The sequence below is a fragment of the Pongo pygmaeus genome, chromosome 5 (assembly GCF_028885625.2).
Source record: "Pongo pygmaeus isolate AG05252 chromosome 5, NHGRI_mPonPyg2-v2.0_pri, whole genome shotgun sequence".
NCBI lineage: Eukaryota > Metazoa > Chordata > Mammalia > Primates > Hominidae > Pongo > Pongo pygmaeus.
In genome coordinates, this window is record NC_072378.2 from 46177496 (window position 1) to 46193313 (window position 15818).

At 44.6% G+C, this 15818-nt stretch overlaps 1 long non-coding RNA gene across 1 annotated transcript; it reads right to left on the reverse strand.

Moving 5' to 3' along the window:
• Nucleotides 1–5434: 5434 nt before the first annotated feature.
• Nucleotides 5435–7575, reverse strand: LOC129038791 (uncharacterized). Its single transcript, XR_008503231.2, has 3 exons — nt 7304–7575; nt 6911–7063; nt 5435–5833 (listed from the first exon to the last, which is right to left on the reverse strand). It is a non-coding gene; the product is annotated as an uncharacterized LOC129038791 (long non-coding RNA).
• Nucleotides 7576–15818: the final 8243 nt, after the last annotated feature.

The following is a 15818-nucleotide window of genomic DNA, read 5'->3' on the forward strand; positions in this document are numbered from 1 at the left end:
CAATGTCAATGTGGGAGAGGAGGTGACAATACCCCTATGGGGTGCAAATTAATTCAGGGGGTGAGGATTTGAAAAAAACTTAAGACAATGGTTTGTGACCCTTCAAAGGGCCATAGTACATAAATAAATATATAGTATATCTATGCCACTAAATTTTCATGGGGATATTGGGGGAAATATCTAAAAAGACTTTTTAGAGGAGTCTAATAATGAAAGATCAAGAGACACTGCTCTAAACCCATCTGTCAACTGATTGAATAAATGTAATGTTAGAGGCAATGGAACTCTGTGCCTCCACTTTTTAGAGCTGGACAACTAACATGGGCAAAGATTCCTATGTTAAGAGATTTAGCTCACTACTGCAACATTTTGACTTTAGTTTGAACTGTTTTCTAAATTTTCAATGATCACTTTGAGACTCAACATTAAACCACTGGAATCAAGGACTCCTTCTTGGTCTTTTGCCTATTTGGGTGTGAAAATGGTAGCAATGTCTAATGGGAGCAACTGGACTGAAGGTGATGAAGCTGGGTGCCCATGACAGTGGCAGTGACATAGAGCAGAGCACAGCAATCTCCCTGGGAAAGACCCACCAACTCTCTTTTAGGGAGCATCTATCCAGAGGCGCGTTAGCTTCTTACGGCTCTACCACTTACCAGATTTTGATAAGACTCGAATCTCAGTTTCCTCCTTTCTAAAATGGGGACAATAGTAGGTGATACCATGGCCACATTACAGGGTTTGTGGTATCATATGAGATCATACATGTGAGCAAACTATAAGTTATTAATTTTAGTATGTTATTATTATTATCTTGCTGATTGAAATGTTATTATGAATAGATTTCCTGTGAAGAAGCAAGGGAGGATTTGAAGGAAAAAGACCTTTTCATGACCATGGCAGTCGGGGCCCTAGAAGACTCCACACGACACTCCACATGGCCCCACTTAGATGCAAGGGGGCTTGGAAATGAGACACCTGGTTGAGCAGTCATTTCTCAGAGGGAAATTTGTATAATGGAAAGGAAGCACAAGGTGGACAGCTAACAGTCTCTGCCACAAAAGAAAATAATTTTAACCTGTATCTAATTTTCCTAGAGCAAGGATATCTAAGAAGTTAAATCATCCTAGAAGGGTTTCCTTGAAGGTGTTCCCAGTTTGCAGTCTTGCTCCTCTGTCTTTGTCCTCAAGTCACTGCCTCTTTTCAAGAGTACTTTCTTCTTTTTACTTCTGTTGTGTAAATTTCTACATTGTTGGGAAATGCCACTCTACCTATAGAAACTTCTCTTACCATAGGATGCATCCTTTTCCCAACAGGAGTTTTCCCCTAAATTGGATTTATTCAATGTGGAATCATCTGCCCTCTTGGGAGGTTACTGGGGGAAAGTAGGATAGCAGCCATGGTAGTCTTTGACTTTCCAAGACCTTTAGACTAATCCATGAGGGGTATGGGCGCAATAAATGTGGTCCCCATTGAGCCTTTTACATCAGGGTGAGGAGGAGCTATGCTTTCTTATTTTTCTAGTTTTCTGGGGTATTGTTAGAACAAATACACACACACACACACGAATCTTTGGAGGACAATGTTTAATTCTTGGCCTGGTGTGGTGGCCCACGCCTATAATCCCAGCAATTTGGGAGGCTGAGGCGGGCAGATCACGAGGTCAGGAGATCGAGACCATCCTGGCTAACACGGTGAAACCCCGTCTCTACTAAAAATACAAAAAAATTAGATGGGCATGGTGGCAGGCGCGTGTAGTCCCAGCTACTCGGGAGGCTGAGGCAGGAGAATGGTGTGAAACCGGGAGGCGGAGCTTGCAGTAAGCGGAGATCGTGCCACTGCACTCCAGCCTGGGAGACAGAGCAAGACTGCATCCCAAACAAACAAACAAACAAACAAACAAAAAAAGTTTAATTCTCAGTGAGGGACAGAAACACTCTCCTAATCTTCCTAACCACTCCTTAACTTGGTAGACTGCTTCTCTTATAGAAGAGTTAGTAATTTAAATGTTACTGCAAAATAATACTGTTTGTTTTCATTCATCATTTTTATGTATTCCATATCTTCAGGTAATAAGAAACTTGAAGCGTTGGACTATCATTTGCAATTGCCCAAATAAATTCCTAGATGAATGCCATCCTCTTGTCCAATCCCCATAGGGCATCTGAATAGTTTCATTCTTCCACTTATGACATTTCTGTGTCCTCCCAATGTACTTCCCCCGTCATGCTTATTCATGCCCCAGTGCCATTGCCTATCCTGTTCCCCTGGCCAGGAATGCTCTTTAAATAATTCTTTTATCCTTCAAGACCCAACCCAAGTCCCACTCCTCCATAAAACCTTCCCCTACTTCTCCAGCCCACACTGATTTCTGTCTCTGACCTTTCATTACATTCCCCAGCATTGAGTGAATAATTGTTCTGTGTATTTTCTCTCTGTTGTCAAGGTGGTGTTTGCAGATACACATACTAAGCGCTATATAAAAACTTATTGTCTGAATGAATGTTGATGTGAGACTAGAAGCAAGAGAATATTCTTGGATAACAGATGGGAGATGGTGTTTCCTAAAACTCTTCAAGGACAAGGAAATTATCATATATTGTTCCTTATTCTCACTACTTGTAGAACTTTGAGCAACTTATCTAACTTCTTTAAGTCTTCATTTATTTGTGTATAGAACAGAGGGAATGACAACCACTTTATCCAATTTTTGGAAGACTCAGAAATAATCTAGGAAAAGTATCTAGTTGAGTGTCTGGCATATAGTAGGTGCTCAATAAACATTCATTGTCATTACTATTATTGTTGTTGCTGACATCATTGTTATTTTCCACAATGCCTAGTATAGTGCTGAGTATGTGATGTCGACTGACTCTTTAATCCTGGACAATGAAGTTGTTCAGGGCCCTGCAGTGTCCTTCATTGCTCTGAATATTTCTGCATGATCAGTTCACAGTCCAGGAAATCTGTTGAGGGAAACAAGTTGGAGGAGAATCACAAAGATCCAGTAGAAGTGCCATATCCAAGCCCCACAGCCTGAGCCAGGTAGAAATGAAAACTTTCTCACTGAATTCCCTAGACTGGCATGACCCCAGACCTTAGCTCAGACTACGTGAGGAGTGTGATAAACTGGACTCTGAATAGTGGCTTTCATGAAGCAGCTCAGATAAAAATCTTACTATTCAATTTTTAAATTTACAACTTAGAAATTCTAGATTGGTTGACATTGGCTCAATACTTTAAACCAGCTGATGGAAAGAAAGATCTGTTATTGATTTACTGGCCTTCTTCTCCCCCACACCTTTCCTCTGAGCACTGACTAAAATCTCTCTAAAACAAGTATTGGGGGCCTCACAGTCTTCGGAGCACTGACGGTGGGAGGAGGAGTGCAGGAAGGGAGGCATTTGCATCTCATTGCTGGCTTCAAGGGTTGTGTCACTTCTTTAAACATTCGCTGTTTGGCAATCCACCATTCTTCTCCATCCTGAGACAAGACCTCATCCAGCAGTAGGACCCCAAAACATGAATCAGCCCGGGCATGGTGGTCATGCCTGTAGTCCCGGCACTTTGGGAGGCCGAGGCGGGTGGATCACTTGAGGTCAGGAGTTCGAGGCCAGCCTGGCCAACATGGTGAAACCCTGTCTCTACTAAAAATACAAAAAATTTGCTGGGCATGGTGGCAAATGCCTGTAGTCCCAGCTTCTCGGGAGGCTGAGGCAGGAGAATGGCTTGAACTCGGGAGGCGGAGGTTGCAGTGAGCCAAGATCACGCCACTGCACTCCAGCCTGGGTGACACAGCGAGACTCTGTCTCAAGCAACAACAACAACGACAACAAAAATAACAACAAAATGCGAGTCAGCTAACCTGGATTCTGTTTGGGCTGGGCTTTCCCAACATCTCCTCTTCTACCTCCGCAAGTTATGCATATCTTAGTGGAACCCTTTACCAGACAACTTTGGCAATGCCACCCACAGAAGGAAGGGTCTCGGGACTAGACTATTCCTATCAAGTAGTTAAGGTTATGGGGAGAAGGAGAGGCTGGTATAGTCTTTAATCCAAGGAGCCTCACACTTTGTCTGCTCTAAGGGGCTAAGACTAATAGAAGGCACTACAGAAAAATGACAATCATCAAATGAATAATAATTGAGTGCCATACACCATGCTTCATACTTGGCCTGTGTTTTTTATTTTTCATAACAATCCTGGATATTGGAACTCACTATCCTGAACAAATTAGGCTGAGAGAGCCCGAGCAGCTTGCCCAATATCATGTGGCTGGTAAGTGGCACAGATGAGCAGAACTTTCTCCTATGCTTCATGAGCTCTCATAGGAATGTACTCCTTGGGCTTCCTCGCTTCACTCAGGATTTACAGATCACAGGACAAATTGTGCTCAGAAGGACCTGATAGAAGAACACTGCCCTGTGAGGTAGAGGCCTAGGCTCTAATCCTGCTTCTGCTGGTATTAACTCTTTCACTTTGTACAAGTCAAACAAATATTGTGGGTCTCATCTGTAAATTGAGGGAGTGGAATGTAAACATCTCTGGAAGGTTTCTTCCAGCTCTGTGATTCTATGAACTAGTATCTAAATACATTTACAGGAATAACAAAAACTTCTCCCCCATCCTAAACTCAGTTATCCAGCAGCCCCATTCATATGGAATATTGGGAAGAACTAGATTATAAACAAAACTGCTGTCACAAAATCCACAAACATAAAGTCATGCCTTTTTGTAGAATCAGGCCCTTTCTCTAATCCTGTTTATTCATACTTTTCAAATTACTCTAAGAAGAGTCTTCCACTCGGCTGGGCACGGTGGCTCACGCCTGTAATCCCAGCACTTTGGGAGGCTGAGGCGGGCGGATCACGAGGTCAGGAGATCAAGACCATCCTGGCTAACACGGTGAAACCCCGTCTCTACTAAAAACACAAAAAATTAGCTGGGCGTGGTGGTGGGCACCTGTAGTCCAAGCTAGTTGGGAGGCTGAGGCAGGAGAATGGCGTGACCCGGGAGGCGGAGCTTGCAGTGAGCTGAGATAGCGCCACTGCACTCCAGCCTGGGCGACAGAGCGAGACTCCGTCTCAAAAAAAAAAAAAAAAAGAAATTTCTTCCATTCAAAATGTATATGACAAATTAGAAAAGGCGTGAGGAGAGGCTGACATAAACAGGCACAAACAGAAAAATGAAGGAGGAGGAATCGTTTTAAAAATACCTAAGGAAGCAAACAGGTGCAGGGCCAGTAAGTATAAGGGAAAAAGCTCCAATCATTTCAATAGACCCTTAGGGAATCTTTGCATCATTAAAAACAAGACAAACATATGATGATGTTCACATGGATACATTTGAATCACCAAGAAAAGATTGATCAATGTGGATAAACTCTGTTTAGGAAGGAAGTAAGATGTATATTCTGTTTTAGAAAGTTTTCCATTTATTATAGTTAATATTTTTCCTTTTCAAGTTTTGACACCTTACTGGGTAGGCTCTGAACTCTAGAAAACCCTGAAGTTTTGGTTATCTATTGCTGCATAACAAAGCACTCCAAAATATTGTGGCTTATAACAACAAATATTTTACTGTCTCATGACGCTATGGGTTAAATGGGTTCAGCTGGGAGATTCTTCTGCCCCACAGAATGTTGGATGAGGCTAAAGTCATCTGGGGGCTTAATTGAACTGGAACATCTTGAGAGCGTTTCCTCACATGGCTGGTGGTTGATGGTGACTGTTGTCTGGGAGCCCTCCTGGGGCTGCACCCAGAGTACCTGCACATGGCCTCTTCATGGATAGCAGCTGGGTTCTGAGAAGAGCAGTCCCAAGAGTGAGAATTCTAAGCGGAAAAGAGAGGAAATTGCCAGTCCCCTGAAAGGCTGGGCCTGGATTTGGCACAGCAATACTCTGGCCATATTTGATAAGCAGCTGCAGGACAAACCAGATGAAGGGAGGGGAAATAAATTTGAGCTCTCAGTGGGGAAAGTGATGATGAACTTGTGGCTGCATTTAATCTACCACACCTGGTTTCCAGAACAAGTTTTTTCCTGAGGGGCTTGGAGGACTGAGTTTTTACTGTGCTTCATTTTCACGTTGTACTTTTGTGTTTTTAAAACACCTTGGGAAATATGTTATTTGCTTCTCTTTTTTTTAAACACAGAAGCTGGAGAGATTCTTTTAAAACCCCAGGCAGGTTATGTCACTCCTCTGTGGCTCAACACTCTCCAGTAGCTCCTGTCTCAGAGAAGCCCAAAGCCTTGCAAGGCCTACCCTATTCAGTTCCACGTTCTTCTGAATCCAGTCTGCATCCCTCCCAGTCGCTCTGCTTCAGCCACTCTGGCCTCAGGGCCTTTGCACTGGCTACTCCACTACCTGGATTACTGTTTCCCCAGTGATCTCTCAGCTCACCTTCTTACCTCCTTTGAGCCTATATCTCAATGGCACCCTCTTAGAGAGGCCCCTTTTTTTTCCTCAGCACTCCTCCTTCCCCTTCTAGGCTTTGCTTTTTGCCAAAGCCCTTAGAAATCTCACATGTTTTGTTTATTCATTTCTTTATCTGCTTCTCCCAGTGGAACTCCAGGGAGAGGGAGACTTTCGCTGTTTTGTTTACTACTGCACCCCCGGGGACTACAACAGTGCCTGGTCCTTAGTGATGATTCATATGTGTTTGAATGAGATATTGAATAAAAAGAATGAGTTCTCATTATATATTAGTATTTATGAGTCATGGTAAGTGCTGTGTTCTTGGCTTTACGGATGAAGAAACAGAGTCCCAGAAGATTTTGTGACTTGTCTGAGGTCACGCAGCTTGTGTTAGAGCCAGCTTTAGAACCCAGGGGCAATGACCTGCAGCCTCAGGTCTTTTGGGCAACCACTTCCTGCATTTCCATGCAGCTATTTCCAGGCAGGCACATACCCGGCTCTGACACGGACTCTGGATAGGCTCAATATGCAGATACACAGTCTTTCCCCGAAGTGAGAAGAGGGTACCACACTGCTGCTGTCATTTCCTGGACAGAGAAATGTGCATCTTGCCCGCTGGGTTCAGAGCAATAGTAATTACGAGAGTCTGGAGGGAAGTGAGAAAAGGCATCAAGGGCATTTAACAACCTTCACTGACCTGCAAATTATTATTTACAGTAACACAGAGCATTTCCTCTTCAGAGGCAAAGATGTAGAACATATCATACATGTCTTTCTTTTTTTCTTTCTTACTTTTTTTTTTTTAAGTAAGACTGACTCCTCATAGTGCTCTCCGGAAGCAGACAGAGAAGAGAAAGGGTTATTGGGCAGGTCAGAACGTACTTACCCTTAGGAGATGAAAGGAACGAATCTTCACTGTACTTTATTAAATTCCTCCAGGAACTCTATGAAGATGATATTGGAAAACCTGAGAATCGCATTGTAAACTCTTGAGAGGCTGGGTCGGGTTTTATTTAACATGCATCTCCTGTTGATTCGGCACACTGCTTTGCAATAGCAGGTCTGGAGAAGTGTGTTCAGATTGACTGCCCAGGCTGGGAGGGGCTTTGGTTCTCATCTCTTCCAATCTCGTCCCCAGGATGTAGACCATCTGCTCATTCCTAGACTGCAGCTGCCAAACCAAAAACATGTCCACTGACTGGTAGCTCATTACCTATTACAGCAGCCCTTCTTTTTATACTGCTAATGTTGAGCTACTGTCTTCTTCCTACAAGCTCCACCCTTCAGGTCTAGTTCTTTCTTCTGGATTGACAGAGGATAAATCTACTATGTTAGTAACAGATAAGCTTTCTTACATGAAATAGAGCAAGTTCTCCTTATCTCACTGGCTCTAAAAAGCAGAACTTGGCACCTAGCAGTCTGAGAAAGCAGGAGTTCCCTGAGAGTCCTCCCAGAGTGTATGTGCGTGTGTGCGTGCGTGTGTGTGTGTGTGTTTCTGCGTGGGGAATGTGTTTCTAATGTGGTGGTGCAGAGTTTGACATTGAAGTCAAGCTTCTTGGGCTCATTTCCAGGCTCCATCACACAGCTGTGTGACTTGGATATGACACTTAGCCTCTCTGTGTCTCAGTTTCTTAATCTGTAAAATGGGAAGAATAATAGTGACAACCTGATGGGATTGTTGTAATGATTAAATGTGCAAATGCCGTGAAGCATTAGTAGAGTGCCATCCTAGCATATACTGTGTGCCAATGATGCAGTGTCTTTGGGAGGATGTTCTGCTTCTCATGGGCTATAACAAGCAGAAGAAACCCGTGGAGCTGGGGGAATTATCCCTTGTCCCTGGTGCCTTCTCCTCCAGTGCTTCTCTGTTTTCCTCCCTCTTTCTCCTCCCCTATCTGTTCCCAGGCCATTCTTCAGTTGTGTAGTCCCAGGATACTGTTCTCTAAGCTGGGCAGCTGCTTTTTCTTTGCCTGGGGACACTTAGACTTTTTCACAGGGAACCAGGGAGATCCACAATTCTCCCAGGTGCAAAGGAGTGACTCTAAGGGTGACCTCTCAGTGTGATGAGTGGGAAAGAGGTATTCAGGGGACTGAAAGTAAAACCCTTCCCAATACCCCTCACCCCACAACCACAAACACTCACCTACTTGGAACATTGATTGCGTGTGTCCATGAAATCACACCTTCCTGCCACATGTTTTACACTTGACCTTTTCTACCTTGCTAAGTTGTGACAAATCCTTTGATATGGCCAAGAATGAATTGCTTTCAATTTAGTCAGAATTCGTGATACATCACATGAAATGAGAAGAAAGACAACCTCATCAACAAATGATATTAATGCTCCAAATTTTGGATGGGTTTAAAACTAAACATAAAGAGAGGAAACTGACAGTTTTTTTTGTTTGTTTGTGTTTTGTTTTGTTTTTTTAAGACAGGGTCTCACTCTGTTTCCCAGTCTGGAGTACAGTAGCAAGATCTCTGTTTACTGCAGCCTTGATCACCCAGACTCAAACCATCCACCCACTTCAGCCTCCCAAGTAGCTGGGACTACAGGCCTGTGCCACTACATCCAGCTAATTTTTCTACTTTTAGTAGAGATGGGATTTCTCCAGGTTGTCTAGGCTGGTCTTGAGCTCCTGGGCTCAAGCCACCTTGGCTTCTCAACATGCTGGAATTATAGGCATGAGCCACTACACCTGGCTGAAACTGACATTTTTGAGGGCTTGTTTTTTACCAGGCCCTGTGCTAGGTGATTAGCGTAACCCAGGGAGGGGTGGTAGTTGTATTCTTCCTGTTTTCAAAGATGAACAGTGAGCTGCTCAAGGTTCACAGAAGTCACTTGAGCATTCCAACCCTAGTCAGTCTGCATCCAAAAGCAGAAGGTTTTGGGTTGTGCAGGCCGAATTTGAAGCCAATGATCAGGAGACTTGGTTTCTAATCACACAACAGGGCTGGGCTACTATTTCTTTCTTTTTTTTTTTTTCTCTTTTGAGATGGAGTTTCGCTCTTGTTGCCCAGGCTGGAGTGCAATGGCATGATTTCGGCTCATCGCAACCTCTGTCTCCTGGGTTCAAGTGATTCCTCTGCCTCAGCCTCCTAAGTAGCTGGCATTGCAGGCATGTGCCACCACATCCAGCTAATTTTGTATTTTTAGTAGAGACGGGGTTTCTCCATGTTGGTCAGGTTGGTCTTGAATTACCAACCTCAGGTGATCCGCCCACCTTGGCCTCCCAAAGTGCTGGGATTACAGGCGTGAGCCACCGCGCCTGGCCTACTGTTTCTTCACATATAAAATGAGAATGGGAAAGATAATATCCACCTCACATTCCTCCTGGGGTAGGTGAAGTTGCTTTTTAATCATTTACCTTAATTTATTTATAACAGTAATGCATACACATGAACAAAATGTGGCAAAGGCTGTTGGAGAGTACGTCTCTCTGCCGCAGCTCTGAGCTCATGCCCTGGATGTACACTCCTTGGCCATGTCTTTTTACTTCTGGTAATTCCCACCACAACCTTAGATAATTCCTTTATAATCTATTTCTTGAAATTGTCCTATTTAAACTGTATCCACCCCCCACTACTATGACACGAATTTTTAGCACCTTTACACTGTCTCATGTCTTCCATGGATTTTTGTACACACTGCTATTATCCTCATTCATTCTTGTGGCTACTTTTATAGGTATTAAACAACCTACTTAAATCTTCACTTTGGGATTTGTTAACTGTTAGGAGGAATCTATTGGCTTGTGATGGGAATGGAGGTGCTGCTAGGGCTGAGAACATCTGTTTGGTTCCTCCATGCCTCACTGGGCCTGGAACCGTCCTGACACAGGCAGGTGCTGGAATATCCGACAACAGCACACCCACACTCCCTGGCCCTCACCACCTTCCCACCTCCCTTTTCTGAGCTGTAACATTTCCTTCTGCCTTTACTTCTGGTGTATACAATTTCTATTCTAGGTCTTCCAAGTTTTGTCTGTAGGCTAATTTGGAAAACAGAAAAGCAATACATGAATTTGAAGTATTCTGTTTATGAAAATTTTATACGCTGCAAAACCAAGTAGTATGACCAAATCCATATCATTGAACAGAGAACAGTGAGGGGAAGAATGTTCCCAAAGCCAAGACCAAATGGATACTCTTTTCTTCACACAGACCAATGCCATGGCCGCCGGTTGCTCTCTGAGGAGGAGGGTGGGCAGTTATGAAACTTGGAAAGGCCTTTCATTAATCTCCCCACAGTCCATCCCTGCTCGTTTCCCCAGGGCTCTGATCTGGGAGCCTCTGCAGGGCTTTGCTGGGAAGGGCGGCTCTACCTCCAGGCCAGTTCTCCCCCCTTGCATGTGGTTCTGGGATGTAGATTTTTCCACTCAGCTTTATCTGTTGATATGATCCCATCTTCTTTTGGTCCAGGTATTTGTAAAATTTTCTGGATTGCAGCTGGATCCTTTCATGTTTGTTATGAATTTATTCTTTTGCATTTATTTATTGTTATTTCAGTGGAATTGGGGAGGAAGGAGAGGTAAAAGTAGGCCTAAACTACCATGTTGAACTTCAGGATTTATTTCAAAAATTTTAAAATTCATAACTATTCCTTCAGTGAATGAATACATGACCTCATGGTTTAGGTAAGGGTTGATCAAAATGATGACCTGGCCATTTTTGACAGGGCCAGAGAACCTGCCCTTGCATCCTTTCCTCTCCCCACCCCAAACAAACGATGCCATTTCATGTCCTTATAAATAGATGAATATTCCCATCTGGACTGACTAATTTGACAAGTCCGTGTGTCAATGAGATGAGAACAGAGAACAGAGTACAGGAACGAGGTGTAGGGACAAGGGAAGAATGAAAGAGGCATTTCATAAATTTTAAAAGTATCCTTTATTGTTATATCTAGGGACTTGTTTTACAGCCAAAAGAATCAAGACACCTTCAAGAGAATGTGATATAGCTGAAAGTGTTGGGTTGGCAATAAACAGAAAGACATTTGAGAACTAATTTTGTTTCTTCTATCTTCTGCAAATTGGGTACAATGATAATACGTGCCTTGGAGGTGGTAATGTCGACTGAGCAAGGGGGTATGTGGAGAGCACCCAGCACATTGTAGGTTCTCAGCAATGTTAATTCCCTTTCCTTAGAGAAGAGGAGATGGACCAGCACAGAAGAAGCAAGATGAAAGCTCTTTATACCTGCTCTACTTAGTTTACCACAGTTTCATATCTTTATTATTTCTGTTTGTTTTTTTTCTTTTTTTTATCTCCCTGCCTCTTCTCTCCTCTTCTCTACCCCAATCCACAAAGTTAGTAAAATCTTTAAGCATACATTTAAAGAAAATTGCATGGTATCAGCCGCAGGAATGTGTTACCATTTAACAGTGGCCATCCTCGACTCCACCCCAAGGACCCCAGATGGAGAATCCCAGCTGGGCCTGAGAGCCTTGCGGTGATGTTTCCCGGATGCTCTTTCTGCCCTCTCAGCCACTTTCCTTTAAATTAAATAGCTCTACAGTGGTGGGACAACTGAGGCCCCTGGTCTGAGATAAACCCCACCTTTTCTGTGGCAGGGGCCCTGGCAGCGTCCTACCAAGCTCCCTATCACTGTGTCGGATCCTGAGCGGAGCACATTATCAAACAACCTGGGATTGACAGAGGAAGATTTGAAAAGTGTTTTATTCTTTCCACAGCACCACCTTCAGAGACTTAGTCAAATTGTTCTTTCCTGCCTTGAGGTCAACCACGGTTCACAGACTCACATGACCTCCGGGAAGCCAGGCATGTCCTTGCCCAACTAGACTCCCAGAGGCCTGTCGTGTGCCCACCAGCTTCTTGTCTCTAGATATTTTTCCAGGGGTGAGAGAGATGCAATGTGAGGTCCCCTGACTTCCTGAGGTTAAGCCCTCTTGCTCCCACTGAGGGATTTGAAGTACATCTGTCCGGGTTTGAATCCTGGTTTGAACAGTGGACAAACCTCTGTACTTTAGTTCCCCCAGCTACAAAGTATTAATAGAATTTCACATGAGAACCTACTTCATAGGGTTGGAATGAGAATGAAACAAGTGAATACACGAAAGGCCTTTAGAGCAGTGGGTTCTTAACTTTGGTGCTTACAGAATCACCTGGAGGGCTGGTGAAAACACAGATTGCAGGGCCCTGCCCCAGAGAACGCCGTTTAGTTGGTGTTTCTAACAGGCCTGCAGGTGATGTTGATGCTGCCCGACTGAAAACCCCTGTCTTAGAGCAATGCCTGACACAAGATCAGTGCTATATGATTGGCTTGTTGTTCATTATTTACTTCAGAGAAGAAAAAATAATGCTACAATATGTTTAGAATACATGCATGATTACATAGTACATTTAGAAGATTCTGGGTAGCAACTGAACCAGCCATGCCCCCACTGTGTTAGAAGGGCTTTAAAGGGTTAGAAGACAGTGGGGGCTGGAGACAAGCAGGGCAGCCTGCAGGTTTTGCAGTATCCAGGAGATCCCCTGGCCCTCCCTCTGTGGCTGAATTTATGGGCAAAAACAAACAGGATTGGAAGCCAGATAAGACTTGCCTTGCATCTCTCTCCAAGTATTTTAGACTCAGCATGGCTCTAGGTGTTACAGGAAATAATGACACCCAAGAGTGGGCCCGGCCTTGAACGACCTCAGTTAAGGAGCTAAATCCATCCCACACCAAACAATAAGGAAATATGGGAGGTGCTTCTGGTCTGACATGATGCTAGCTACACACACAGTAGGAGATGGCCCTGGGTCTTAGTGTTTGGCAGTGTGTGTCACACTGACCAGCATCTAAAGGTTGCTCTGCCATTATCAGTACAGCACAGGAGATGGTCCTCTGGCCCGCTGCAACTGAATTTTGTGTCTGGAATGAACAGGGCAGCCTGCTTCCAGGGCCCATGTGAGGACAGGAAGCACTGTAGGATACCACGAAGTTAGGGACCCGTCTGTTCTGTGCACAGCCACACCCCTGGTAGGCATCCAGACAGTGTGTTGAATGAGTGCATGGCTGAGCGAAGCACTCTCAGTGTCTAGCTGGCGGGGCTCAGCATGGATAACTGTCCTCATTGCTGTTGCTATTTTTGGTAAGGACTGGGCTGATTAGGGGAAACCAACGGAAGATGTAAAGAGTGATCCAGACTTGAGGGATGGATGGGATGAGGAGGACAGAGGAAGAAGGGTATTTCGGGTATGGCTGAGGGTGTTGGGCAAGCTGGGAAGCAAGAAGGAGCATGGTATGGCCTGGCTCAGCGAGGAGGCAGAAGGGCTGTGGAGTGGGACTGGCTGGGGGTGCAGGCTCTACAGAGCGAGGCATGGGGAAGCTTCAGGGTCTGTGCATCCAACAAAAAGCATTCATCTCCCAGCTCATCCCCCCATGTCTTTCTGACACTTTTGGTCATATAAAAAGCAAGAGTCAAAGAGCCCAGGTTGTAGTTTCTTCTTGTTTCTCTCCCAGTTGAAAAATCATTTTGATAAAGAGAATCAAGTTGAGCATAGAGGAACATTTCTCAGGTTCTCAGATCAGTGTGTCTTACTCATTCTACTGCTATATACATGGCTTAGGCCCAGGTGCTCACACCCAGCTGACTCTGATATCTAGGGTATTAGAACGGTTCTGGGGAATGAATGGTTCTTGTCTTCTATGTAGTTTGAATGATTTTTCATTCTCTGAGACACAGCTGTTTCAGAGGTGGCCTTGTTCTGGACTTCTAGAAAACCTAGATACCAGTCTGGTCTATGTGTTCTTAGGAGGAGGAATCAGAGGAACCAGGAGCTCCCTGCAGGAGGAGAAAGAAAGGAGGTTAGCAAACCTGCAGAGAGAGAAAAAAACCACATCCTCGTGTGCCAGCTGGCAGCACTCAGTACACAAAAGTGTTGATAACTCTGACTTTTTTCTGATTACTGCTTACACCCTAATTCCCACCCCTAACACGTACACAATCCACTTTCCATGCTGCCATAGGGAACCCTTAGTAAGACGCATACCTGACTGCTCTATCTGCTTTCCATTTCTGGCTTATAAAATTCCAGTACCCTCCTCCCGCCCCAAACCTGCAAAATTGAGTAGAGTTTGGCATAGGAGGCTTTTCCCAATTTGGCTCCAATTTAACTTTCCGACTTCATTCCCATTCCCTTCCCTCCTCCTTCCCTTGCAGGGCTGTGGTGGCTCCCTAAACAGTTTGGTGTCCTACCTGACAAACTCATATTCATCCTTCAGGACCAGGTCAGTGCCACCTCCTTACCCAGGACTAATAAGAGGAAGGTACTTCTATGATAGCCCACAGTTTCCCACCCTCCAACTTGGAGGGAGAAACACAAGCCAACAAAGCTCAGCTCTCAGTTCTGGCCCCACCTGTGACCACAGGAACTCCAAGCCACCCTCCGAATGCCCCCACCTCCAGTTTTCCAAAGAGTCTCCGGAAGGTATTATCTGCATGCTCTTGTGCGCAGCTCTCTAGCTCCTTCGTGGCATTTGTCAATTTCCTTCTCTACAGTGCAGGAGCCAGTTGCCACATCCCCACACCTGCTGTCAACAGGCTCTGGTGCCACTGAGGCCACAGCCCTGTCTCCTGCTGATGCTTGCTGAAGGCTATGTCTTCTTTCCTTCAATCATGTGTGCGCTGGTCTGGCTCACAGCTCTGCACTGCAGTATAACTTTCAAATGGGGAGCACGAGAGAATGATAATGTGAATAGGACATGAGTAGCTCCCACTTACCAAGCCCTTGTGTGCACCAGGAATGGTGCTAAACACTTATGTGGATTCTACATTGTAATCCTCGTGCTTACCTAAGAAGTACGTCCTGTTATTATTCCCATTTTACAGGTAAGGACCACAACACCAGAGGCTCAGCAAGACTAAGTGGATGCCCTAAGTTCTCACAGCTGGTAAGGGAGGGCTATGAGTTTAAATCTATGTCGGTTTGGCTCCGGAGTGTAGAATCTTTACCATTAAGTGGTGCTGCCTCCTGCCACAGCTTGCACACCAGCTGCAAGTGAGATGGAGCAATCCAATTCCTTACTCAGAGATTGCTGATTCCTTCAGCAGTCTAACAGCTGGAACTCTCTGTTTCACCCACAACAGTGCCTGGCACATAGTGGAAGCTCAATAAATATTTAATGAGTGAAGGAATAAATGAATAAGTAGAATCTCATTCTAATCTGACCCTTTCACCCCTAAATGTTGGGCCTGGAAACCGTCATCATATCCTTCTTTAGCCTTCAAACTCAGATCAATGATATGGCTCAGATGGGGTTCTTACAAAGCAGGCTGAGATGCTGATGTCCATGAAATGGACCTTGAATCTCTCTGGCCTCAATGGCAACAATAGGTTCTTCACTAAGTTTTCCCATCTGTTCACACATGGCCTTGGTCCTCCATAGAGCCCCAC